We start from the raw sequence: 27,991 nt of genomic DNA, 5'->3' as shown, positions 1-27,991 counted from the left end.
GACTAACCTGGTACAAGCAGAGACCAGGCCAGGCTCCCAAGATTCTCATCTATGATGCTGATAACCAAAATATTTTGCTGGGCTACATCCTGGGACAAAATTCATTCTCAAAATCAGCAGGGTGGAGACTGAGGATGCTGACAATTATTACTGCCAGCAGGACTATGCAATCCCTCCCACAGAGTGACAGGCCTACACACAAACCCTCCACCCAGGGATGGTGCAGGGAGATCATATGGTGTTAATTGTTGACTTTTACTCTGTGGTGTACTCAGATGCTCAGTGTCTGTGTGGGAAGGGCTTGCAGGGCTCAAGGTAAAGACCTAAAAGGACTTCAGACTTCTTAAACTATGCCTTCCCGCTGGTACCACTACAAGTAGCACTGATAAGCAGCACAATTCTCCACAGCCTGTTGCCGTTGACAGAACTTGGGAGACTTGCTTGGTGTCAAATATCACTCTAAGGGCTCCCCTGCCTAGAGTAGATGACCCCCAATAATCCCCTACAAGTGAGTAGTTGAGGTTCTCAGAACTTAGCTTGCTTTCTGTGCTTGTAGAGATGGAGATGGAAACAGACTCTGAGGCTCTGAGTTTCTAACTCCCACTCATGCATTATTCATTCATTTAAAACTGGATACAATTAAAGGCAGTGGAGTACACATGTTGTCAATAAAGGGATTATAAAGTGATGAGCTGAATGAACATAAGCTACCTGTGGCCCCTTAGCCACTCTCCAGTGGGCATACAGAAGTCCCAGCATCTAACAGGCTCTCTTGCTTCTCCCACTCACCCCTGCCAACTTCACCACAACACAGGCCCCCTCAGCTCCACTTCATGTCATCATGGATCAGATTTCTGAAACTTCATGTCATTAGAACTCTAGGAGGTTACCTTTGATATCTTGATCTTTTTGATTAACATGATATTTGAAATTAACCTTTATTGTGCACATGGTAGCAATTTGTTCCCTTTTACTGAGGATAGTTCCTTATTATTTGAACATGCCAGTCACTCTTCATGTTAATGAGTTTGCTTAGGTTTGAGGCTGATGTTAATATTTGGACTCATTCTTGCAACATCCTTTGTATATGGGTGCATTCAGTTTTCTTGAGTATATTCCTAGGAATGGAAGTGGTGAGTTAGAGAGTTGGTTGGCATAGTTTAGCTTTAGAGAACCCTAACATAAAAGAGTGATATGTTTGCTAAAACATGTTTTGAGCATATTTACAATCTACCAACCTACACCATGCTCAAAAGTGCCAGTTGGTATAAAATCTTTGTAATAAAATTTGATCATGTTAGACTTTGCAAAATTGTATCCATACTGGTAGATCTTGAAATGGTATTGTGGTTAAAATGCACATTTTGTTAATAAGAAATAATATTGAGTAAATTCTTAGCTTTGTTTTCACAAGCAATTTGGATACTTTTCTCAGAAAAGTTAGTGATCAAATCAAAACATACACACATTTTTGCTTTTCTACATTTTGATATATCTTAATATATGTTAAGAACAGTGTGTTTACCATTGTACAAGTCAGGATTCTCCAGAGAAACAAACTATGCATACACACACACACACACACACTCACACACATGCAGACATATATTTACACATGCATGCTGATACATAAATATATATGAATATTACATAGGATCACAAGAGCACAGAGATGTTCCACAATAGCTGCTTTCAGGCAGCAGAACCATGGAAACTGGTAGTTGCTCCATTGAAGAATCTGGAAATCTCAGACCAAGAGAGGGTGCTCAGTAGGCTCTCCTCTTTCTATTCCTTCCTCTGAAAGCCCCTGGCAGTGCTCTGGGGCAAGATCCCACTTAAAAGCAGAGGAAACTGGAGTTTGATGCCCACAGGGAACAATGGTTGATTGGAGATGAGTACCTGGTCATGGGGGAGAAGAAGAGAGAAGAGATGAGAGTTTCTTCTATGTTTTGCTCACATTCAGGCAGGATCTTCTTGACTCATTTTCCTGAACCACCTGCCAATCATTTCTTTAATTGCCACCATGCACTGACCCAGAAGTGTGCTTTACTGATGCTCTAAGCATCCTTCAATCCAGTCAACTGACACCAACAATTGACTATCACAGCCAGGATTATGCACTGGAATATCTTTGCACAGTCTGTGGTTCATCAATTTGATTTCTATTTTAAATTTTAAGATATTTTATTGGCATACAAATTCAAATAATTTTATTCATGGATCTGCATTTTGGATTCAAGCAATCATAGACTGAACATATTTTAGAAAAAAAAATTTGTCTGTATTGAATATGTACAGACATTTTTCTTGATGTTATTCTCCAAACAGTACAGTAGAATTACTACTTACATAAATAGATTGAAAGCACATGGGGATAACATTTCCTTTTTCATCCTAATTAGTCCATCAGCTTGAAATTCACTCTCACAGAAAGTATCAAACTTGGAGAAAATGTGAACACCTTTTTTGCTAGAATGTAACACAAATGACCCCTAGTGCACTTTCCAATAGAGTCTTCCTTCTGTGAATACTCATGAACCTAGTCTTTACTGTCGGCAGTTCATAACAATGACATTGAGCACCTATTCATATATTTGTTGACCACTTGTACATTTTCTTTGGATAAAAATGTCTGTTCTAGTCCTTAGTTCATTTTTAGATTTTTTTTGGTTTTTGATTTTTATTTTTTCTGTTAACTACTCATGTATCTTGAATATTAACATTTCATTGGATTTATTTTTTGCAAATATTTTCTTTCATCCTGTAAGTTTCCTTCTCCTTTGTTATTTCCTTTGCTATAAAGAATTTTTCTGTTCCTCTTGTCTATAATTATTTTTGTTACCTCTGCTTTTGGTGTAACTTCTGGAAAGACATTGCTAAAACCAATGTCAAGGAATTCCCTGCCCCCATGTTTTCTTTTAGGTCATACAGATTCCAATCTTATATTTAAATATTTAGTCATTTTTTTCTTTAGTCAAATTGAATCAAATTTTGTATATAGTGTAGGAGAAGGGTCCAGTTTCATTCTTGCATATGAGTATACATTTTTCCAACACTATTTATTGATGAGAATTTCCTTCACTGTTGTGTGGTCTCTCTGGTTTTGCCAAAGACAGGGTGACCATTTATGTGTGGGTTTATTTCTGGGTTCTCAATTTAGTGCCACTGGTCTCATATTGGGCTGTTTTGCCAATACCATAAGGTTTCCATTATTGTAATTTTGCAGTACAGTTTGAAATCAGGAAGTTTGTTCTGGAAAGACATTGCGTCCAGGTTGTTCTTTCTTGAGATTCCTTTGGCTCTTCAGGACCTTTTGTGATTCAACACAAATTTTGCATTAAAAATCCATTGGGGACTGGGGAGACAGCTCAGTTGGTAGGGTGGTTGCCTTGCAATCACAGGGCCCTGGGTTCGATCTCCAGACCTGCAAAAAAAAAAAAAAAAAAAAACCCATTGGGCTTTTTTTTTTTTTTTTTTTTTTGGTTTTTAAAATGATTTATTCACCTTAAGGTATGTACTCCAGTTGGGTAAACCACATTGAAAAATCTGACTGCAGTTCTTTAAATTTAGCCAAATGTTTTCCATTAATTTTGTTCTATAAAATACTACACAATAGAATAAAGTTTTAATATTTCAGCCATGCTCAGAATGTTGCAGTGTAGGATGAAAACCCACTTGTGCCAAGTTAGGGCAACAGGAGCAGAACTAATGAGCTGTGACATCTAAGGAATCAGACTCCAGCTGAAGATGAAGAAGGTTCTGCTGGCCCAAACCAAACTTCTAAGTTCTAAATTTCAGTCTGTGTTGTTCTCAAGAGACTTGAAAAAGTCAACATTATTTTTCTATACCACACAAGGATGCAATCTTCCATGATTTGTTTTGCATCTAAACTGTCACAAAGAAAAGTTTCCAAAGAGTTTAAATTAAACTGTGAAAATTAAAATTCTCCTAAGATTAGCAATCATTTCCCTTCATACTAGGGTCTTCAGGGTCGTTCTGTGCTCGGGACACATGAAGAGCGCAATGGGACACAGTAGTGGAGGGAAGTTTACCACAGGTGACAAGGAGCACTTCAGATTAAATGCAATGGAAAAAAGTAATAGATGCTAAAGTTTTTAAAAAGTTTAATGGAGCTGATAAGGCATATAAATTGTGTTCTGGCAGACCTGCTTTCTCTTACCAAAGAAAATGGCACATGTTTTATCAAAATTTGACAATTGAGAGTAAAGGGTACTAAGATTAAGCTTCAGAGCACCAACTTAAAACAAAACAACCAAAAATATTGTTATTCAACTTAGAAATGAGGAACAAGAACCAAGGCATGAAGGGGAGATTAAATATGTGTTCCTCCATTGCAAAATCCTGTAGGAATAGGAGTTCTGGCCTCTTGTGAGCAATGCATCACACCACCAAACCCCAATTCTGGAACCTAAATTTACAATAACAGAAAAGCAAAGATAATTCCAAATGCATTTCTTGGTATATTCCAAAGGGAAGCTTTAAAGTATTCATAATACATAGGCATGTCCGTTTCAGGTAAAATGACAGATTGCTATAATTCTTCCTGCTATTATACTCTAACAAAAAAATGATCCATTGTTGCAAAAATTTAGAAATCTTTCATTCCTACTTTCGAGTATGAATTTCACTGTTTTAAATGAGGGTTATATTTATAACAAATACAGAACTTTAATTCACACAACATTTCTAACATTCCATTCACATCCCACCCAGTCAATATGGTTAGCTTAGCAAAGTTTCTTCACAGAAAGATATTATTAAATGGCTGAAGAAATTGCAAACTTTAACAAAGTGCTGTGAGTAATTACTGGAAAAACCCTTACACTGATTTGCAATGGTCATTTAAGCATAAAAATAGGAAGTAACTGATACTGGACTACAAGTTTGCAAGGAAACATTTTTCACTGTCCTACTTGATATATAATAATAGGATAGAATAAATTACAGTACCTGGCAGGCTGACATCAGTTCTTCATCTAAAAAAGACTATCATTTAGTTCAAGATATTAAAAATGAAGATGAAACATGCTCTAAAATGTTGTAGCTACAAGAGGTCTTATATTTACTCCAAGAGGACTCTATTGAGAACTTTTATTTAGGTCTACCTAACATCTAGAGAACCTCCATGCGATTCCACCTTTTCCAGAATGAGATTCCAAACTGCACTTCTTAGGAGGGGGAATGAAGGGACAGGAGGAGTTGGGTTCTGCTACTTAGGTTGTGATCACATTATTAGTAGATAAAACAGCTTTGTCACCTTCCACCCACTACAATGGAAACTGCACAAAGTGGGGCATCCATGAAAAATGAAAAGCAGGAAATGAAAGGCTTGAATAAATACCTACCCCACCATCCATCTCCCCTCACTAATACTGAACCAAAAGGAAGCCCACTCACAAAGTTCATGACCTCTCTATTTCAGGTCACCTTGAATGCAGTCTACAAGTTCACATTTACTGTAAGGAGTACCCTGCATAGAAGTAGTACTTGTCTTAAAACTGAGTATTTGAAGCCTACAGGGTTAATCTGGGGCAGTTCAATAATATTGCTATTTTTAGAGCACTAACACACACAAAGTGAATCCAATAAAGTTCTGTGTATTGATTCAATATTAAGTATTAATTGCATGACAATCATAGCACCTCTTTACATCACACAATCACCAGAATTAGAAACTGTGTTGAAAACTAAAAACAGGGCAGTCCAATAATTAGAAGTTGCACACCGTTACTATATAGAGACCAGGTGCATGGTACAGTGCAGCTGTAAAAATGGAAGCCTGCAGATCTGACAAGAAAGTCAAATCCTGTTTTTAGATAATTTGGGGAACCTGGCAATACTGTTGAAGCAAAATACTCAACACAGCAGGAAATGGACTGGGGAGAAAAAAAAACAAAAACAAAACAAAACATTCTATAACCAAATAAACATCTGATATTTCCTTTCCCTTTGAGAATAAATACAGTTAAGGTCACTTTTAGCCTTGGAACGGGTATGTTTGCCTATGATGATCTTGCTAATGACTACACGATATCTGATGTCCTCTGCTAGGATTATAGCTTTTGAGAAAGCCATATTACAAGAGACATCTACTGTAAATACCTAGAACTTCCTTTTATGGCAACCACTATCAAATTCACTTGTCTTAAACAGTGAACAAGGGAAGATGGCCTCATGTTGCTTTTGCAATAATAGTATATGTTGAGGATCGAGTGGCTTTCAAGCAGCATGGTGGGTGTGAGAATGTTTGCAGTTTAGATCATTCTGTTGCGTTTATGGGTTGGTGAGTCTGTAATGACATCGCCACACTGGGCTGAGGTACGCTTTCTAGTTCCACCATTGTCCAAGTGGAGTGCCATTTCTTCTGATATGAAAGTGTTCAAATCGACATCATGGAGTCCATTTCTCCTTCAACTAGCATTCGATCCACTGCTTACATGTGTAGGAGAGCCTGGGGTACTCGAGAGCACGCTCGAGTACTAACCATTGCACCACTAAGACCATGCAGAGCTATGGCTTCCCGGAAGGGTTGCAAATCAGTCTCTACAGATGAGCTAGTTTCCGTTGAAGTAGCTCGGTTAGGGGACACTACAGTCAGTCTTGAGGGAGCTCTAGAGTTTCCTGGTGGAGGAACCTTTCCACACAGGAAGCTGATCAAATCTTCTCTACCAATAGTTCTTCTGCGTTTTTTAACCCAAGCCAGCACATCCTTATTGCGTCGCTGATAGCCAATCTGAATTCCAATATCAAAACTTCGCTGATGGGTATCCACACTTTCTTTGTAGAGGTTGGTGACCGCGGTGGCTGCGTTTTGGAAGGGGACCCAGAGAGAAAGTCCTGGCTGCTGACACACTCGGTCTTTGTAGAGCTGGGCCACGGCGGTGGCCGAGTTCTGGAAGAGGTGCCACAGCTTCTGCTGCTTGTGCTCGGGCTGCGCGGCGGCCGCCGCCTCCTGCAGCTCAGGGGACAGCTGTTGGTCCTGCTCGGCCTCGGCCAGGCACTGCCGCTCCCACTTGGAGAACCAGTGCTCTGGCCCGTGCTCCTGGATCTCCGCCTTGCCCTCCTCCTTCCGCTCCTCCATCCTCCGCGGCCTCCCGCGGCCTCGTCGCCGCCGCCGCGTCCTCATCAGGCGGGGCCCCCGCGGGAGCGTCGTCGTCGAGCGGCCCGGCGGCGGGGCCCGGCGGCCGGCGGCGGCTCCTCGCGGCGGCCCAGGCCTCCTGCACCCCGACGGCCGGCGACCCCGCCCCGCGGCCCCGCGCAGCCCGGACGACCCCCGCCCCCGGCCTTCCCGCCCCCGGGCCCGCTGACGGCCCTCGCCTCGCCAGCCGCGCCCGCCTACCGCCCCCCCATGGCGCCCTGGCCTACCTAAGGCCGCCGCTGCTGCCCGAGGAGCCCTCCGCGTAACCCGGCCTGCGCCGCCGAGCCCACCCAGAAGACTCTCCGTTGGGCTTTTGATAGGGATTACAGTAAATCTCTCTCTCACTTTGTGAAGTATGGGCATGTTTCAATTATTGAACATGGGATATACAGTTATTTTTGTTTTCAATAATTTCTTTAATTGACTTTAAACTAAGTCTGATATATCAATATTCTCCTGTGATGATTGTGCACTTTCATTTTCTTTTGACAATTTTGTATCCTTTATACTTTAGGTTATCTTCCTGAGCTGCCTCTAGAAGCTGCATTAATTTAGCTCTTGCCTGTGATCCTCCATTAATTCATGTGTTTGTTGATATGAAATTGTGTGAAGACTTCTTTCTACAGTCCATTTGATTTCATTTTTATACCCAATTTCTCTTTTCAAATTATCATTATTATTCTACCTTTGTTAGAAATCAGATGACTAGATATATATAGGTCCATATGGACTCTCAGATTTTTTTTGGTATATCCACTGTAGTTGTGCCTATAGTGCACTCTTATAGAATATCTACAATTTTTTTTATTTTTTTCTTCTGATCTGGGCAACAAACCCAGGCACTGTGCACTCTATGCACATGTTCTTAAATGTTCTACTTCTGAGCTATATTCCCTATAATAGATTTCAAATAGGATATCATTATTATCCTTTCCCCTTTAAACTTTTTGTGATCATGCTGAGTTCTTTGAATTTCCTTATAAATTCTATCATCTATTCATCAATTTCAATGAATCATTTGAAATTTTTCTTTGATTTTTGTAATATGTGTGTGTGCATGTGTATTGTTGTACGTCTCTAAATTAGTGTGTGTGTGTGTGTGTGTTTGTGTGTGTGTCTAAATTTTGGAAAAAAAATGGAATCTTAATAATATCAAGTTTCTACTCTATGAACATGGAAAAGTCCTTCTTTATATAAATATTTAGTCCACAAAAGTTACTGTATATAATGACAATGATTCCAGGTACTATGTTAAATTATTACAGGTAGGTATTTTTCAGTAAGGCCTTTATGAATTCATGTACAAAATTTGGTTATCAGCCTATAAAGGTATTTTACTTATTTCTTTCAAAACTTGTGCCTTTTATATCTTTGTTGTGCCTTGTAACATTTGTTAGGACATCCAGCATAATAAAAGTAATAAAAATGGACACTTTCTCTTATCTGTCTAAATGATAAAATGTTATATATTTTCTCACTTAACATGATGTTTGTTGACCCCTGATCAGGAGTGTAAACAAGAGCTTTCCATGACTACTAAGATGAGAGGACATGAGTGTGTGTTGGTGAATATGTTGTGTACCTCACTGAGTCTTATAGAGAATAATCCAAGGAATAGGTTCTTGTGTGTGTGGAGAATGTTGCTGTCTGTATTCATGGACATGGTGTCAGTACAATTAAGTGTAATAGCCCAGGTCCTGTTGTCCAGGGAGCAACACTGATAAGCCTATTTGGAAATTGGTCTTAAGAGTTTTAGAAAGAATAAGGTTGCTTCAGGGACCTTGGGACATGTTGCTAAGCAAGGGAAAAGAATGTGTGGGAAAAAACTTTGTGATCAAAGGATGATTTTTACCAAATACAATCATGACCAGGGAAGATAACCAGATGCACTTAAGGATGGAGAAAGAAATGGACCAAAAACTTCCATTTCATCCCAAACATGTCTCCAATAAACATATTCTGACTGAGTTTAGGTGTTTGGTGAGGCAAGAGGGCAGGAGGATTTAACTGTGACCATAGGTGGAAAAATCAACACTAAGGCTGATACATGGACCTTTTCTGACATGACCACCTGGTCATGGGTGCTCAGGTGCAGACAGGAGGAGGCAGAGTCTCTGCAGCTGGTAGCCCTGCTGGCCCCTCCAAGTGGACTCTGCTCTCCAGAATCATATCAGTGCCTGATCAGGGCTTTGGGAAGCTCTACCTGAAGTGGGACCCAGAGGGAGCCAAGGCAGCCCCCATTCAGTTCCTCTGTCACCTGTCACTCTGGCTCCCAGTGAGGGATCATGAGATGGTTTTGTACTCTGAAAAGTCTTTCAGTGTTGTTGGGTCCTGTGATTAAAACTCATTGCAGGTGAAAATCCCTGGCTCTACTGAGAAGTCCAGGGGTATGATCCAGTTTACAATGGTGACTCTTCTGTTTTATTTTCAATCTCAATACCACTGGACAAGCTTTGCTGACACAGACTCCAGCTCCCTGTCCTTCTCTTCAGGGGAAAGAGTTACCCTAACCTGCAGGCCTGTCTGAGTGTTAGCAACTACTTGGCCTGGTACCATCAGAAGCCTGGACAGGCTCCCAGACTCTTCATCTATGGTGCACCCATCAGGGCCAATGGAGTCCCAGTCTATTTCAGTGGCAGTGGGTCAGGGACAGCCTTCACTTTCTTCATCAGCCACCAGGAGCCTGAAGACACCGTAGTATACCATTGTTACCAGTATGGTAACTGGTGTCCCCCAGTAATTAAACATGTGACAAAAACCTCCTGAGACCACTGGTGTTATTTTAAGCATACCAGCTGCTTCCTCCATTGGCAGCTGCTGTGGTGCCTGCTCAGTTGGAGTAGCTCTGCTTCTGTCTGGAAAGCCTTGTTTCTGAAAAGGAAGTTACTGACAAGATTTCAACAGATTCCTGGACTTTTCCTGGATGTAATTGCACAACCACGTTCGAGAACTCCTTCAAGCACATTGGATCAGACCCACATGAGTGAACACCTGTAAAGTTATACCTGACATCCAGTTCAATAAGGCAAAACAGCAAAAGAGAACAAAATTGTTTTGTGATGTGAAATTTACTCAACCAGTTAATTTAAAAGTCATCTATAGCCAGGCATAGTGGTACATGCTCTTTTTCCCCCAGGTTCTTAGGTGGCTGAAGCAGGAAAATGACAAGTTTGAGGTCAGTTTGGGCACCTTAATGAGATCCTGTCTTAAAACAAAAATAAAAAGAGAGCAGGAGATGTAGTTCCATGGTAGAGGACCCCTGGGGTAAAATCTCAGTACTGATAAAGCAAAGCAAAACAATCATGTACAAAGCATGATAATATTTGAATTACTTAAATGCAAATGAACTTCAGTTGCAGTCTCATTGAATTGATATTTAATAACAATATACATTTACTGCTATGTGAGTCCATCTCACCAAGTAGAAGAGGGCCCTGGGTTTACAATTCCATAGATGCTTAATTACCTCAGGGACACATGATTTATCCATAACTTTTGTTCTGGAACCTCTGGCAAATTTTCCCATTCCTAAATTTATGAACCAAATCAAGTATTGTTGATAGAATTAGAACATATTGTTGAAGTGTTTGTGTCCTTAGGATACATTGAAACCACTGGAAATTTTACTCAGTATAAGTTGGGGCAGAAACATCCATGCACTCATTCTTGCTACACCATTTAGGAGAGATGAGGTGGATAAAGCTCAGATAGAAGATGTTTGTTTGTCAAGGTCTCTCAAATATTGAGGAACATCACAGGGAAATTGGAAATTCCAATTCAGGACAGGGTTGTTCTTTAATACTTGTAAAGGTGGTTCAACTGGAAACATACAAAGGACATCTGAGAGCAACAGGTCCCTGACGTAGGACACAAATACCTACTTTGGGTATAGTTTTGTTAGTCTTTGCCCAAAGCCTCTTTGCTCTTGAAATCTGAGAGTTGTAGTTAACTTTTCATGGTTATATAATTCACAAACTGCTCAATTCATAGTTTCAGTTGGACAGTTCAGTGGCTTTTAACATCTTCATAGAGTTGTGTAATCCTCAGAAGAATCAGCAGCAGAACAGTATCCTCATGCCAAAAGAAGTCCTGTACCAGAGTCACTCTCCACATCCTCATCTACCCACCAGACCTATGCAAACACAAATCTACTTCCCATTTGTATAATTTTATTATCATGGAGTTTCATAAAAACAAATTCATACTCTGTGTAGTCTTCAGTAACTGGACTCCTTCACTATGTGTATATTATGTAGCACCCCTGAGTTCTCCATTTGTATTCATGATCAAATAATATTCTACTGTATGTGATAGACATCTTTTGTTTTTCCACTCAGCACTTGATGGATATTTGGGGTATTGATAATTATGAGTCTTTGAGTAACCTTGTTATAAACACCAATGTCCTTGTTTTTTGTTTTCCTGTGATATGGGGATTTGAACCTAGGGCCTCCCACATTCTTGGCAAATGCTCTAACTAAAGAACTGTAATCTATGGAATACACTCCCAGCATCCAGAGTGCAAATTTTCAAATGAACTAATGTTTTCACTTCAGGGAGAATAAACATATGGGTGGGATTGATGAAGAGTAGGGTAAATCTATGTTTCACTATTTAAGGAATTGCAAGACTGCTTTCCAAAGCAGATGTACCATGAACCTGTTATAAGAAAGGATGTCCTAGTTAATAAACTAAATGATAACAGGTAGAGGACAACAGGTTGTATGAAAATAAATCTATGGTAACTCAGAGGGACTCACTGATTTATTCTTTTAATCTGTCAACCCTTCACATACTACAGTCCATGGCATTTCTTCCTGGTAGATGTCAGTTCACTCCAAATGTTATGGAGAATAGTAAACCAGCTGAGGAGCAGAGGGAGAAGATGGGTCAGGTCAGGAAGAACTGGCTCAAGACATGGACTAGGGAAAATATACAGGAAGCAGATGAATGAAAAATGAGAACTTTAGAGAAGAGTAAGAGAGAATTTGAGAAAGAATGCCTTGTCTTTATGCAGTTTGCCTGCATTTAGGATCCAGGGCCTCTAGATATCTGAACCAAAATGTCTAATGTATAATGACCAGGGCACTTATATACACTACTTTTATTAATCAACTTCTTGTTGACAGTCCTAACTCCTCACATAAAGTAGGAAGACTTTGAAAATGCAAATACTCCATGCTCCTCTTTCTGTCCCTCACTGTATCAGAGCTATGCATCTCACATAAAAGGGCTGAATGCATTTTACTAGGAGAGAGCAACTGTGAGTCCTGACCAAGAAGGGGGAAAATGAGTGGGGCATAAAAATAGGAAGAACAAATAATCTTTCTCACGTGCTGTTGCTGCCTTCAGAGAAGCGTGGATAGGCTGCAGAAGCTGAATTCTCCACCACTGAGGGAGGGTGCACATCACCTGAAGGCAGGAGGGTATGAGATGCTGCAGCCACATGTGATGATGCAGAGAGAGAGTGTCCATCCAGGGAAAGACCATGCTGCATCCCAAGCATCCTGCTCTGAGGGCCCTGTGCACCCAAGGAAATTTGCTGTATCTTCCCTCTGCATCTGCCCTCTGAAGGCATTGTCAGTTCCAGGAGCACAGGCTGCCTGCACAGCTGGCTTTGGGAATCTGATGTCTGGAGCTGAATTGAGGACAAGGCTCAGTCCTATGCAAGAGGACCCTGATTCCAGAGAGGGGAGGAGGGCCCTCAGGTCACAGGTGCCCTCCCAGTGATAGGACACTGATGTGCCAGCACCATCACCTGGGTTTATTCTCAAGAGTGCAAAATAGATACCATGTTGTTATCTCAGAAATTATATAGCTTGTATGTTCATTGTTTCACATATTCCTTTAAATCTAACCCTGAAAGTAATTACATATGTGCATTTAAATTTTTTTAACCTATGTAAATCTATTTTATATTTCTAGTCAAGAAAAATGTCGGTTAACTTGCACCATTTTTTAAATTATTAAAATGGGAAAATATTCTTCTTTTTATTCTCCCTTAACCCAACATTACTTTACATTTTTGTAAGAAAATTAAAATTGAATTGAGTTGTATTTCATGAATTATATTTGAGGACTTAATCCTTTGTGATGAATGCATTTATAAGCAAATTTTTATTGAGTTTAATTAGATACTAAATTTGATGATTTCTACTCTTGGAAAAGCTTATTATTTTGGGGGGCCATGTGTGTGTGTGTGTTTGTCTGACAGTTATGGTCACTGGTCACTGTTGTGTTTTAAAAGAAGGAACTTGAGATGTGGGGTAGGTAGGTGGAGGAGCAGAGCATCAGCCCCTCTGGGCTCCTTCCTCAGATCAGCCCTATTCTCACCAAACCTGAGGCTCTCTCTCCCTGAAGCCTTTAACACCACACATCACAGCTCTTGTTAAGTATTCTGTTCTCTTTCAACTATAAATCAACTGGGATTAATGGACTGGGGTACATTCACTATTTTAAGTATAGTTCAAAAACTTTGCACTGTGGCTTCTGGACTGCATGCTTTTCTGACTTGGTCATTTCCTTACTTCACCTTCATGAACAAAATCACTTTTCATCCTTATTTAGATATTCCTGCACTTTGTTCTGAGAGTTATGTTTCCAGACTGCAATTCTGAAGAAATTATTATTTATATTTCTGTAAAAACACTTCCTCAGATCTTTTGGATTTTTGTTTGTCCTTAGTACTTCAACATGTAAAAATCATTTGTATTTTTCACTTCATATATGTTTTTGCCTAGAAGTCTGACTACAATAAATTTGTGTTCACATATATTTAATAGACACAGAAATAGCATTTTAAATTACATTTTTCTTATTATTTATATTTTAATGACTAGATTATTTTGTAAGAAAAATGTTTAGTTCTTCATTTTGGCTTTCAATCCTGTTTTCCTATCAATACATTTCACCTTTTCTTTTTATTACATAATACTTCAACTTTGTGAACACAAACTATTTATTCACTTTTGTTTTTCTGACTTGATCAGCTGCAATTCCAGGGGTTGTTGCTGTTGCCCTAAATACCAGCTATTTTTCAATGGCACATTTAGAGTTTTATTTTTCTTACATACCTGCAGAGTGTTTCCACTGTTTTCTTCCCCTATTTTCTACTAATTCCTACTTCCTAGACAGTGGAGAGAGCTTCCCACTGTGGATTTCCTCAGGGGGAGCTGGTGGGGATCAACTAGTGTTGGAATGGGCACAGTGGAATGGGCACAGAGAAAGGAGACCCCACTAAGCTTCAGTTTGATGACATTTATTGCGCCCTCCCTGTTTCTCTGTCTTCTGCTCTTTCTCCCCCTCCTTCCTCCTCCTGCCTCCTTTTCTACCCTCCACTCCTTGCTTATCAGTCAGTCAAAACAAAGCTTTCTCTCACGCAGGAGAGCATGCATGGGAATGCTGGCATAACCTATATAAATCAAGAGATGATTTTAGATAGCCAATCCTTGAACCTGGAATTACACATCATAAGTATCCAAGGAACTAGTAACAACAACACAATCTTTTTAGGTACTTCCTTATTTTGGCAGCCAGTGCCCTTTGGCTCACTGCCAGGTGCCATCTTGTCCAACTCAGTGCCCTCAAAATCTCCCCCTTTATTTTATTAAAAGTAAAGGACAGTGACTGTGCCTGTCTTAGGTACCAGAGTCAGACATTATTCTTACCAGTCATTGGGAGTCAAAGAGTTGTTGGCATGCTTTGATCCCTGTCTTAGGTTGGTATAAAGTCCATGCTGTGTTTACCGGTCTTTGACTACCAGCCCTGTAATTGGGAAAGCCAAATCTGTGGATCAGAGCCCTGATCCATGGCCATAAGGGCTTGCCATACCATTAAGGCTTGCTGTCTTTGATGACTCCTTAAAGACAACAGATATCTGAGTAGCAATAATAAAAGCAAGAACAACAATTCCATCATAGTGAAACTTCCCCTCCATTGTTTACCAAATTGTAATGCTAACTGTAAGAAACTAATAGCTTCTGGCATACCTGGGACCTTGACCTGATACTATTTATCACAAATATAGAATTTCTTAATAGGGTAGTCAAATTAGTAAACTCTTTAGTCCATGTCCCATTAAGCATGCTTCCAAGCTGCTCAGACAGATTTGCAGCAGCAGTAATATTAGAATAGGGTATAGGTGTAGCACATAATGCTTGGGCATGTACTAGACAGCCCGTCTGTGTGGTAACACTTAACATGTCCACTTGTTCTTGTAGTAAGTCCACTCTTTGGTTTAGAATCAGGATTCCCATGGCAAGATGTGTATTGATTGATGTTTTCCTGGACTGTCAATGCTTCCACAGTGGCTCGTGACAGGTTGTTGAGCATGTGAGCAGTAGAAATATCAGTTCCTAGGGCAAGTCCAGCAGCAGCTGCAGCAGCCGCAGCAGCCGCTGCAGCAACAGTGATGGCTGTAATTGCTGAGAGACCAAAATCTCTTTTGGCAGTCATGGTTAGGAAATTCCACTCACTATGATTTAAGGTCACTGGGACTGGAATAAATTTAGGAATCCTGGCAATCACAGCCAGAGGAAATAAAGAAGCATTCTAACAAATAGATACATAACACTCTTGGTTAGTGTAGTTAAGGACCTCAGTATCATTATCATTGTTATTAGTAATGTTAATATTAAATTTAGAACTGTTAGAATGAACACAATCGGAGACATGACACATACAAGAGTAGGGGGGAAAGATTGATTAAAGGAAGTAAAATTGGCCACACTCTGTATAATTATAAACAGGTGTACTACTTCCATCTATATAGGCTTGCTTATGACTGCACCTTTGTTGAATGAGAGAGAGACTGCCTCCATGTATCATACTAAGTGGACTAATGTCCGTACAAGCAGACGCACCACAAAGAGACCACATGGAAAGAGGAGAGTAGTCACTGGTAGAAAAATCAGTATCCATAGCGGCATATCTATATGATGCATTTGCATTTTCCAATATTTCATTAACAGTTTCCCAATCTATGGCAAATGGCCCAAAGGAAAAGTAAGGAGTCACCTTATAAGCTGTAACATCCCCTTGACACCTATCCCATTTTAATAGGTCCAACATTGCTATAAGAAATTGGTTTACAAGTGGGACCCCACCTAGGCTGTTGTGTATAATTTACACTATCAATGGCCTTGGATATATTTAAAGCAAAGTCATAACAGTCCCTTCCATGACAATACCCATAAAAAAGATTCCAACTGGAAGCAAGCTGTCCACAGGGCAAGGCACCATTGGCGGTTTCTGAGGTGGCTAACCAGAGGAAGCAAAGACTACCCTTAACTTGAAGTTTAGACTTGTAATAAATGGCTTTACAGTGGAATCAGTTGGTAGGTAAGGGATACCTAGAAGTTCTGTACTAGAAAATAATTGAGGGAAAATTTGTGTGTCATGAGTAATAGGCAAGGGAATAGGCCATACGGATAGCAGTCCTCAGAATATATCCCCAAAAGTTTCAGGAAGAGCAAACAACAGGCTTACCACCATCAACATCATTTTGTGTTTCGGTGCCATTTTCTTTTTAATGGATAGTTCTTACCAAGCGCTCCAGGACCAGGATAGGTTGTTTTTGGTCCTGAGGAAAAACACAAACAGACCCTCACCCCCAAATTAATACTGGGTCTTGTCCTTTCCAGGACCCAGTCAAGATGTCTTTCCATATTGCTTGTGGATGGCCACCAGACTTTCCACTAAAATGTCTATCAACCGCAGTACAGCCCATAGCATCCAAATTTAAAAAAATTGAGAGTGAATAAAGCAAGGTTAAGTCTATTCTTGGGAGGGACTAATGCCCCTATTCCCCCTTTTTGTTTAGTTAAGCAGACTTTTATTGTTTGATTAGCCCTTTTCACAATAGCTTGTCCTTGTGGATTGTAGGGCAATCCTGTATAATGATAGATATCAAACATTGAGCAAAACTGTTGAAATGAAGAAGTATATGCAGGCCCATTATTTGTTTAAATGATTTTGGCCTTCCCATAGTAGCAAAGGCTTGAAGGCAATGACTGATTACATCTTTTGTTTTTTCCCCTGTATGGGCAGTAGCAAATATATATACTGAGTAGGTATCTACAGTTACATGTACAAATCTTAAAGTACCAATTTCAGGGATATGGGTATCATCCATCTGCCATAGGTGATTTGGAAGGAGTTCTCTAGGATTGACTCCAAAATGAGGAACAAATAAATGAGGTGCACAGTTAGGTCACTGTTTTACTATATTTCTGGCTTGTTCTTTTGTAATGTTATGTTTTATTTTGAGAGTAGTAGCATTGACATGAAAATCTTTATGGAAATGAATTGCTTCTTCTACAATATTAAATACATGAGGATCTCGAGTAGCCGAGTCTGCAGTAGAATTTTCTTGAACTAAAGGCCCAGGTAAGCCTGAATATGCTCTGATATGACTTATATATAAACGTTCTTTGTGAGCCCACAGAAGAGTTTGTACTTGATAAAAGTATTGTTGTATGGTAGATTGAGGACTAATGGGTCCAGCTGTCTCAAGCTGTGGCACAAACTGGGCAATATAGAGACTGTCAGTATAAATATTTAAAGGTTCCTCAGGAAATATTTATAAGGCAGTTATTACTGTTTCTATCAGTTTTTTGAGCAAACTTATGAGAAGTAATAATAGTCTATACTTTATCAGAAACTACTGTAGCTATACCAGAGGAGTAGCCATCTGTAAAGACTGTTTTTGCTGCTGGGATAGGTTAACAACCCGAGGGAAAATAACAGGATGGCTTTTGAAGAAGCTGACAATAGGCGAACTTGGCAAGTGATTATCACATGTGGCCATAGTGGAACAATAGACAATTGCCCAATCTTCATATAGTATTTTAATATATTTTGCTGTATACAGGACAATAATTGTCTGAGGATGAACTCCAAAAACTGTAAGGGCCATATTGGGTCCTAATGCAACTAGACTTGCCACCATCACAGAATACGGGGAAACAACATTTTTGGGGGACACTGGTAAATGGATCCATATCAGGGGTCCAGTTTGCCACAATAGACCTGTAGGAGTATACTTGGAATCTAACACTGTGAGACTAAAAGGCAAGGATAGATCAACTCTATCACTATGAGCATCTTTTGAAGCTTGTTCTACTAACTTTAAGACTTTTCTACCTGCAGGAAGTAAATTTCTGGGGGATGTAGGGTCTGAATCTCCTTGAATAATATCAAAAAAAGGCTTAAGTTGACCAGAGGTGATTCCCAAATTTGGCCTTATCCAATTTATATTACCTAACAATTTTTGGAAATCATTTAGAGTCTTAAGCTTTTCTGTGGCTAATTGAACTTTTTGTGGCCTAACACAGGTATCTAATATTTGATGTCCTAGAAAGGTAATAGGGCTGTGGGTTTGCACCTTTTATGGGACCACATGTAATACCAATTTTCCTAGGGTTTTAATAATGTCAAATACCCTTAATAAAGTCTCCTGTTCCCTATGAGTCAAAAGAATATTATCCATATAATGGAGACAATAAAGTTCTTTACAATTCTGTGTAATCTGTGATATAGTGTGGGCAACATATGTTTGACACATAGTGGGACTATTTGCCATTCCTGTGGAGGGACCACCCATTGGTATCTAGTATTAGGCCCTTCATTATTCAAAGAAGGAATGGAAAAGGCAAATCAAGGGCTATCCACTGGATGCACAGGAATTTAAAAGAAACAATCTTTATGTCTATAGAGATAATATCATAATATTTTGGAATAGCAGCTAATGAGGGGAGACCCATTTGCACCAGGCCCATAATCTGCACACTGGAATTTATGGCTCTCAGATCTTGTTAGAGTCGCCATTTCCCAGACTACTTTTTTAATGACAAAATGGGTGTATTTCAAGGGGAAGTGGATGGAATGATATGGTTTTCTTTTAATTGTTGACTAACTATTTTCTGGACTGCCTCTATTTTTTCTTTAGAAAGGGGCCCCTGGGGGACCCAGATAGGATTATTGGATTTCCATGTTACCTTTAATGGTTCAGTGGTCCCTCCAAAAAACCCAGCCCCTGATTTGGCCCACGAAGAGCAGCAGCTATTACTTGTCCTGTTATGACTGCATCATTAATATCCCTACAGACCTTTATATAGGTACTTAAATCTTTATTTTTCCATGGTCTTATAGCTTCTTTACACCATTTATTTGTTTGTTCATAAGCTAATTGTTTTATTAAGGACATTGCTTGTTCCAAATCCCCAAATACTCTAGCAGTAGTTTGGTGTAATCTATCAACAAAATCTGTAAATGGTTAGTTACTTCCCTGAATCACCTTGGACGACTGCCTCTGTAAGTCTCCTGTTCCTTGAATTAATTTTTAGGCTTTAGTAGCAGTAGCAGCAATTCATGCATACACCACAGGATCGTAAATAATCTGCTGTTGAATACCTTCATAGTTTTCTTCTCCTATTAGCATTTCTACATTTCTTTGGGGAAAGCCTGCCTCAGCGTTACAGCATGCCATTTCTAATGAGGCTTCCAGCCATGCATTTTTTCACACTAAGTACTGCCCCCCTGATAGCACAGCTTTACATAACCTTTTCCAATCTTCCGGCACTTGATTTAGCCCCACTACTGATTCCAACATACTAATTGTAAGTGGGGCCTGGGGGCCGTACATAGCCACTGCTACCTTAACATTTTTACTGTTTTGAAATCTAGAGGTTGTTGGAATCTTTGTCTATTTTGGTCCTCAAGCACAGGGAAGAATTGTGAGACTGCTGAGGTTTCTTTAATGGGGGTTTCTTTTCCCCATGGTGAAAAACCCATCAGATTTATAGCATGAGCTAACTCCTCCTAAGGGTACCTTGGGGGATATAGGAGGCAGGCTGCTGCCTTCAGGAAGGGATTGGTGTTCCTTCCTGACATAACTGGTGGGGGCAACTGTGTCCCTGATGCTCTTTCTAATTCCTCCCTGGTAAGCCCCTCTTCCTCTTCTTCCTCTTTATGAGAAGTTACACTTAGTTGTTCCTTTATCTCTTCCAGACACATATTTCCTTCTTCTACTAAAGTTTTTATTCTGTCTTTCTCAGATGTTAGACATTCCTTAATGACCTGCCACATGTGAAATGTACCTCTAGGTAATGGGGATTGCTTTTCTGCTTTGATAAGATCCTCTTTATGATATTCCCATTGTAGAATATTTAGGACTCCCTCTTCCAAAAACCAAGTACAAACCTTGGCCATTGTGGTTACGTATGCTGTTACAGTAGATCATTTTAAGGCAGTTCCATTAGCCTTATGCACATCTTGTATGATTTTTATCATTTGATTTTATGACACCTGTGACTCTAATCTGGAGTATGTGACCCCTTTCTGGAGTTATGTGACCCCTTTCCGGTGTTATGTGACCTTCCCCTTACACACTCTGGCCAGAGATTCTGGGGAGGTTATCCTACAGTTTTCCTGTAGCTTACCTTAAGCTAATTACCTGGGACCTGGAAGGATGCAGAAGGGGAAGAAAGTTCCCCGTATGGGCCACCACTTGTTCTGTCCAGTGGAACTGGCACAGAGAAGGAGGCACCACTAAGCTTCAGTTTGATGAGATTTATTGTAGCCTCCCAGGTTTTTTGTCTCCTGCTTCTTTTCTCTCTCTTTTCTCTGTCTCCTCCCTTCCTCCTCCTGCTTCTTTTTCTACCCCCAGATCCTCCACTTTTCAGCCAGTCATAACAAAGATTTCTCTCACGCAGGACAGCATGCATCAGAAATGCCAGCATAACCTATATAGATCATGAGCTGTCCACTCATGGCATGTTTTTATATAGCCAATCCTTGAGCCTGGTGTTAACACGTCCTAGTACCCAAGGAACTAGTAACAGCAACACAACCTTTTTAGGTACTTCCTTATTTTGGCAGCCAGCGCCCTTTGGCTCACTGCCAGGCACCATCTTGTCCAAGTCGGTGCCCTCAACAAACTAGGGAAAGTCTTGGGGTTTTGCTAGTGACTATGGTTTTCAAAAATAATAGCATATTCAAAATTCTAGTACTAAAACTCTTTTTCAGTTACCTGTGCCTGGTTAAAAAACAGAGTTCTTGAAATATCAAATGTTGGGCTTTCTTTTTAACAGAAAAGCATGAGTTGGAAGATTTGAAATATAGAACTTTTCAAAATATCACTGGAAATCCAAAACTGAAATGAAAATTTCTTACTATTCTTTGAGGTTTAGAATTTTAGACAGTGTGTAGATGGTAGGAAATCTGAAATAGAGAAATACTGAACCTGAAGGTAAGTGTCCACAAACCATTGAGATGCACAAAACAGTTATAAATCTTGAGACACATGCTCTGGCCATGTCCTTATGAAATCAGGGAAATGCCATGCAAGCACAGGGTAAACCAGTGGTGAAATGTGTACCTCCACCCTGGCTCTATCTCCTCACAGGCCCCCAATACAGTCCTGGTGTAAATACTGGTCCCCCAGCCAATGCAGAGTTGCTCACTCTCAAGACAGCCTTCATTCTCCCTTGAGTGTGCCTCTCCTTCCTCAATAATCATCCATCTATGCCTTCATTTGGCTCAGGCTGAAATTCTTTTCCATCATCTATGTAAAGACCCCTGCTGGTCCTGAGGCGAGTTCCCCTTCTGCAATGTAAATCCCTGGACCCTTCTCCAGAGACATCTTCTATCCCATGTTAGTGCTACATTGTCCTTAAAAAGTATGCAAACAATATATAAAAGCACTTTTTTTCAAAACATTTGGTCAGAACCTCAAAGTGAATCTGGTTTGTACATTTTGGAAGTGATGATGGAGCTTGCATCAGGAGGAAACAGAGAGAGAGTCTTCACTCTCCAGATACAAAATATATACCCAAAGTTATGCCCCAATTCCAATCTCCTTCAGCCACACCCTACCACTTCAATCAATTCTTTCAGGAATTAATTCACTGATTAAGTTAAGACTCTCAAAAACTCAATCATTTCTTCTCTGAATCTTCTTACATTGTCTCACACATTTGCTTTTAGGGGACACCTCACATTTAAACCATAAGAAGACCTAATTGGACATGCATGCTAGAAGACTCTTCCATCCCTGGACAGATTGCCTGGTCTTAGTATTTCTCTATATTTGCACAATACATCCTTGATCAGTGTTGGAGGCAGGGATGGGGATAATGACAAAAGTCATGTCTCATCAACACCACCTTTACTGGTGCTGCTGGAACTAATTCCATTTCTGCATGTCTGATTACTCAGCAGCAGAACATACCTGTGGGAAGTTGGAATTTCAGATCACTGTCTCCTGGAGGGATGTGGTGCATTCATACTGGATTATGCCTATGCTGTGGGTAGTGTTTGTTTTTCCAACCCATGGCACTCTGAGGAGAATAAGTATCCAGTCCCTAGAGAGGGTAGGTTTGACTGGGGCAGGAATCTTCATACCAGGACCTAGTCTGTGGTGCAGGACAAGGAATAGTAAGTGTATGATCAGGGCTTCCACTGGTCCTCCAACCACAGCATCACCCAAAACCTACTTGGGGATAACTTTCTGCAGACTGCAGGAGTCTCCTTCAAGATGTGCTTCATCTTTACCATTATGACAAAGATCACATGATCTTTGTAGGTCTTAGGAAGTTAAGTGTTGTGACTATAGAACATGCTATTTAACAGGTCCTGATCCCAGCAGGAAAACTTCTCACTGGGAATACTGTAGAACACCTTATCATATAACCTAAGTTTTATTAACTTAGATCTTTCAAGAACATAGACAATCATACATCAAAATAATTTATTGTTTGTGCCAAATTGTGTAATATATCTACAATATATAGGTCTCTGCTCCTCTTTTGGTGCTTGAGAGGTGGAAGTCTGGGAGAACCTCAGGATAGAAAAGAAACTGTTCTCTTCATCAACTTGATCTCACAGTATCTATTGTCTGGAGAATGTTCCTGTGCTAGTGAGGCTTGGATACCTTCACTTTCTCTTCCCATTTTACTGCCTTCAGTCCCTGCATTAGTGTCCAATATGAGTCACAGATGTGATGTGCTGAACATCCGCTGTCACAGCTGAATCCAGACTTGAGCCAGGGACCAAGTTCCTGGAACAGCCTCACCTGTGGTAGTCACATAGTTGCCATCCTCCTGGTCCACCTCCAAGTTGGTCTATTTTTTAATTAAAACATAATCTAAGAAACTTGATTTGATTAAAAAATCTTAGAAGTTGTGTCACAGGCAGGTAACACACTAGTCACAAATAAACTTGGAGAACTGGGACTTCTAAAGAGAAGATGCAGGTCTGAGCAGGGGTGCTCAGGAGTCCAGGGTAGGACTCTCCCTTCTTTAGCACCCTGCAGAGGCTTTGAAAAGAGGCACAGGGTCCAGTGATCACTGGAGCTTCAACAACTCTGGGACCTCTCCTGATGCACTCCATAGGCTGTGGCTCACCCCTTCCAACTGCTGAGTGTTGGCCCTGGGCCTGATAGCCCTTGGAAACTGAGGGTCTCCCAGGAGCACTTGGAAGGTTTGAAGTGGAAAGCATGGAGCAGGGTTGGAAGCTCTAGATGAGAAGGCCTAGCCTGCCCCTACCCTATGATTGCACCCTTCAGGGACACTAGGCCCATTCTCTGTTTGCCAAAACCACATCTTTGGCAACTCATAAGAGTCATACAGCCTAGATGTCAACTGCCCTGATACAAGGATATGCTTTGCATTTCTGATGAATTGTTAATTCTTTGTGATCCATGGGCAAGACTTGTACCCTCTTTGTAGTCCGGAGATTGTGACCAGACTCTGGAGGTGTCCACAGTGGAGGGAAGGAAATGGGAGGGGAGATGGTTTGCAATTGCAGTGGTGTCCACTCCCTGTCCCAAGCCTTCAGCAAGGAGCAGGTAACTGTTCAGTGCATAGTGGCCAAGGGTGGGCTGAGCTTCAAGCTTCACTGCAATCATGAAAGGAATAAAAGCTTGCTTCTAAAATTATTCTAACTTCTTTCAAAAAGACACCTAGGAAAGAGCCTGGCTGGTCTTAGGCTTGCTGTTCTAGGGAAGAGAGGAACCATCCTGTGCCTGGGTGAGTGCTCTGGAGAGATGGAGGCATGAAGAGCAGAATTATAATGGTTCCATCATCCCCCTGGCCTCATGGTCCAGCAAAGCCAATGTCTAAAGAATCATGCAATAGTCTGAGTTCACACATTCTACCTCTCACCTACCTTCATTTTTCTTATATCCTAAGCATGAGATGTTCTTTTCTCCATTAATTCCTCCCTGCTCCTAGGATAAAAAATTAATAATTCTCATTTGGAAACACAAGAAGCCTTTCCTGGATCAGGAAGAGAGAAGCATATCACTCCTCACAGGAGAGTGCATGGGTTCTGTCCTGTGTATTCCAGGCAAACACATGCAGCTCTGGCAACTCTGTGTTACCCTGATCTTATCTGGCTTAGTGGAGACACCTTGCCTTTGCTGCATGAAAGATGAGTAAGTTCCACAGCTGTGCCAGGCAACCCAGCTCTGCTTATTTGCATGTGTCCAGAGCATGGCCCATACCCTGAAATTTTCTTAGTAGGCTGATTCCAACCTGTGCAGAAGTCTGTCTGTCAGGACAGAGCATAGGCATGAGGTTCCTCACTCAGCTTCTGGGGATCCTGCTTCTCTCACTCCCAGATAAGGAGGGAAAACTCTGGGGATTTGCTCAGCCAAATGTTGTCAGTGACATACCCTAGAGTCTAGTTGTGTGGGAATTTACTTTTTTTTTTTTTTTGGTTATATATATATATATAGTGTGTGTGTGTGTGTGTGTGTGTGTGTGTTTATACTTTATTTATTTTGATTCATTGTAACAAATGGGGTACTGCTATTATTTCTTTGGTTGTACATGAAGTAGAGTTGCACCATTTGTGTAATCATACATGGATTTAAGGTAATGATATTTGTTTCATTCTGTTATTTTTCCTTCCCCCACCCCTCTTTTTCCTCTGAACAATCCATCTTTCCTCCATTATTGCCTCCTTCCTACCCCATTTATCTATCATCATCCATTTATCAGAGAGACCATTTGTCTTTTGGTTTCTTGGAATTGGCTTATCTCACTTAGCATGATATTTTCCAACTCCATTCATTTACCTGCAAATGCCATAATTTTATTCTTTATGGCTGAGTAATATTCCATTGTGTACATATATACTACAGTTTATATATCCATTCATCTACTGAAAGGCATCTAGTTTGGTTCCACAATCTAGCTATTATGAATTAAGCAGCCATGAACATTGGTGTGGCTGCATCACTGTAGTATGCTGATTTTAAGTTCTTTGGGTATAGACCAAGGAGTGGGATTGCTGGGTCAATGGTCATTTCATTCCAAGATTTCTAAGGAATATCCACACTGCTTTCTATAGTGGTTGCACTAATTTGTAACCTAACCAGCAATGTATGAGTGTACCCACATCCTTGCCAACACATATTGTTGCTTGTATTCTTGATAATTGCCATTCTAATTGGGGTGAGATGGAATTTTATGGTAGTTTTGATTTGCCTTTCACTTATTAATAGCAATGTTGAACATTTTTTCATATATCAGTTGATTGCTTGTAGATCTTCTGTTAAATGCCTGCTCATTTCTTTAGAACATTTATTGATTGAATTACTAAAATTCTTGGTGTAAAGTTTTTTGTGTTATTTATAGATTCTAAAGCTTAGTGCTTTATCTGAGGTGCATGTGAAAAAGACTTTCTCCCACTCTGTCAGATCTTTCTTCACATTGCTGATACTTTCCTTTGCTGAGCAAAAGCTTTTTAGTTTGAATCTATCCCAATTATTCATTCCTGCTTTTATTTCTTGTGCATTGGGAGTCATATTAAGAAATTCTGATCCTAAGCTGACATGATGAAGATTTGGCCCTACTTTTTCTTCTATAAGGTGCAGGGTCTCTTGTCCAACTCCAAGAAACTTGATCCATTTTGAATTGAATTTTGGGTGGGGTGAGAGATAGGGGTTTAACTTCGTTTTTTGCATATGTATTTCTAGGTTTTCCAGCACCATTTTTTGAAAAGACTATCATTTCTCCATTGTATATTTTCAGGATCTTTGTCTAGTGTAAGAAAACTGTATTTATGTGGGTTTGTCTCTGTGTCCTCTATTATGTACTATTGATCTGCTTGTCTGTTTTGGTTCCAATACCATGCTCTTTTTGTTAATATTGCTCTTTATTATAGTTGAAGTTCTGGTATTGTGAGACCCCCCTGCTTCACTCTTCCTGCTAAGGATTTCTTTAGATCTTTTAGGTCTCTTATTCTTCCAAATAAGATTCATGATTCTTGCTCTGTTTCTATGAGGTCCATCATTGGAATTTTAATTGGAATTGCATTAAATTGTATAGCACTTTTGATAGTATGGCCATTTTGACAATAGTGCAGTGGGGATTGAGGCAGAAGATGGTTCCCAAGGTTCTGGAAATTTACCTCATGTAGCTGGTGGTTTCTGATGTTAGGTGTGAGATGTGATATCCAGATGACCCAGTCCCCTTTATACCTGTCAGCATCTTGAGGAGACAGAGCCACAATAACGTGCAGGGCCACCTAGAGTTTTATTTATTCTTTACAGCAGTATCATCAGAAACCAGGGCAATCTCCTAAGCTCCTCATTTAGGCAGCAAATAGTTTGCAATCTGCGGTCCTATTCAGGTTCAGTGGCATTAAATTTGACACAGACTTCAGCCTCACCATAAGAAGCCTGGATGCTGAAAATGTTGCCACTTATTACTGTCAACAAAATTGGGATTATCATCCCACAGTGATTCAAACCATGACACCATCCTCTCAGGGAAGCAGCATTGTGAGGCTGTGCTGCTCCAGCTGCTCCTCCCGCTGCTTCCACCTGCTGACAGCACTTCTCAGGGGCAGCCAGGCTCTAAGGTCACTGGAGGGTTTTCTACAAGGGGAGAGGGAAGGTCCTCTGCCCAGGGTACCCTTGCTCTTTCTTAGTTCCAGCAACAGAGAGAGGAAAAGACTTCTCCTGGTCTAATTCAGGACAGAGTTCATTGCCTGTAATATCATTGTGTCATGACAGTGTTATGGACACTGTGTGGTGTCAGCTTGGGTGGATGGAGAGGAGCTTGTAGTGGTAGAGTGTTAGTAAAGCATGTTCAGGAAAGTCGGTGTGATGTTCAGGGGACTGAGTGAGGAAATCCCTTTTTTAGTGTAGGTGTCTGAACTATGAGAACTGTGAGAGAAACAGAGGACACTCATCTTTTGTGTTCCCATATGCTCTTCCTCCCTAAAAGGATGCCTTTTTCCTCTCACCATGTGTGGATATCAACCCCAAGTCTTTTGACCTTTTCACCTGGATGTGCAACTTTTGCCCTCTCTGCAGACATTGACCTGTAGGCAGTGAACTGGGAATATATTTTGTTCTCCCTCCTTCTGACGCTTCTGTCTTTTTGGACTGAGATGCAAATGTTTTTTTCAGATTATCAGGTCTTGCAAAAACACAGTGGGAATTTAAGGGAAAATGTGCTTTTGGAGGGGCTATGCCCAGACATTGAAAAATGAGAAAGAATTTAAAATAAGTACTTTCCAAATGAATTTCCAATCTAATGTCATTATGGAGCAGGGACTAACAATAGTTAGCATGAAAAAAACACATAGACTGTACATAGTTGTCTTCTACTATTACATTTATGCTCATGAACCAATGTTCTGAGATCCTGCTTGGATTTCAATAGTATCAACTTCATCACACCCAGTTCATGTGACCACTGGCACTTGTGACCATTCAACTCACAAAGAAGGCAGACCACTGTTGATCCCTAATATTATATCCACACCATGGGACCAGACCGACACCCTACATGTGGCCCTGAGGGAAGGCTGTGAGGG

General features: G+C 40.4%; 1 long non-coding RNA gene and 2 pseudogenes across 3 annotated transcripts in view; 1 reads left to right on the top strand and 2 right to left on the bottom strand.

Annotated features, from left to right (window-relative positions):
• Nucleotides 1-27,991, top strand: part of LOC306643031 — a 934,727-nt gene that overhangs the window by 881,821 nt on the left and 24,915 nt on the right. The window lies entirely within an intron of this gene.
• LOC306642572 (inhibitor of growth protein 1-like) overlaps nt 1-27,991 on the bottom strand; it is a 118,017-nt pseudogene that overhangs the window by 85,415 nt on the left and 4,611 nt on the right. The window lies entirely within an intron of this gene.
• Nucleotides 6,167-7,102, bottom strand: LOC306643003 (HUWE1-associated protein modifying stress responses 1-like; annotated as a pseudogene). Its single transcript has one exon. The product of its transcript is annotated as an HUWE1-associated protein modifying stress responses 1-like (transcript).

The sequence above is a fragment of the Sciurus vulgaris genome, assembly GCF_902686455.1.
Source record: "Sciurus vulgaris genome assembly, chromosome: 13".
NCBI classification, from domain to species: domain Eukaryota; kingdom Metazoa; phylum Chordata; class Mammalia; order Rodentia; family Sciuridae; genus Sciurus; species Sciurus vulgaris.
The sequence above is the reverse complement of the archived record's forward strand: the minus strand, read 5'-3'. Positions and strand labels throughout refer to the sequence as shown.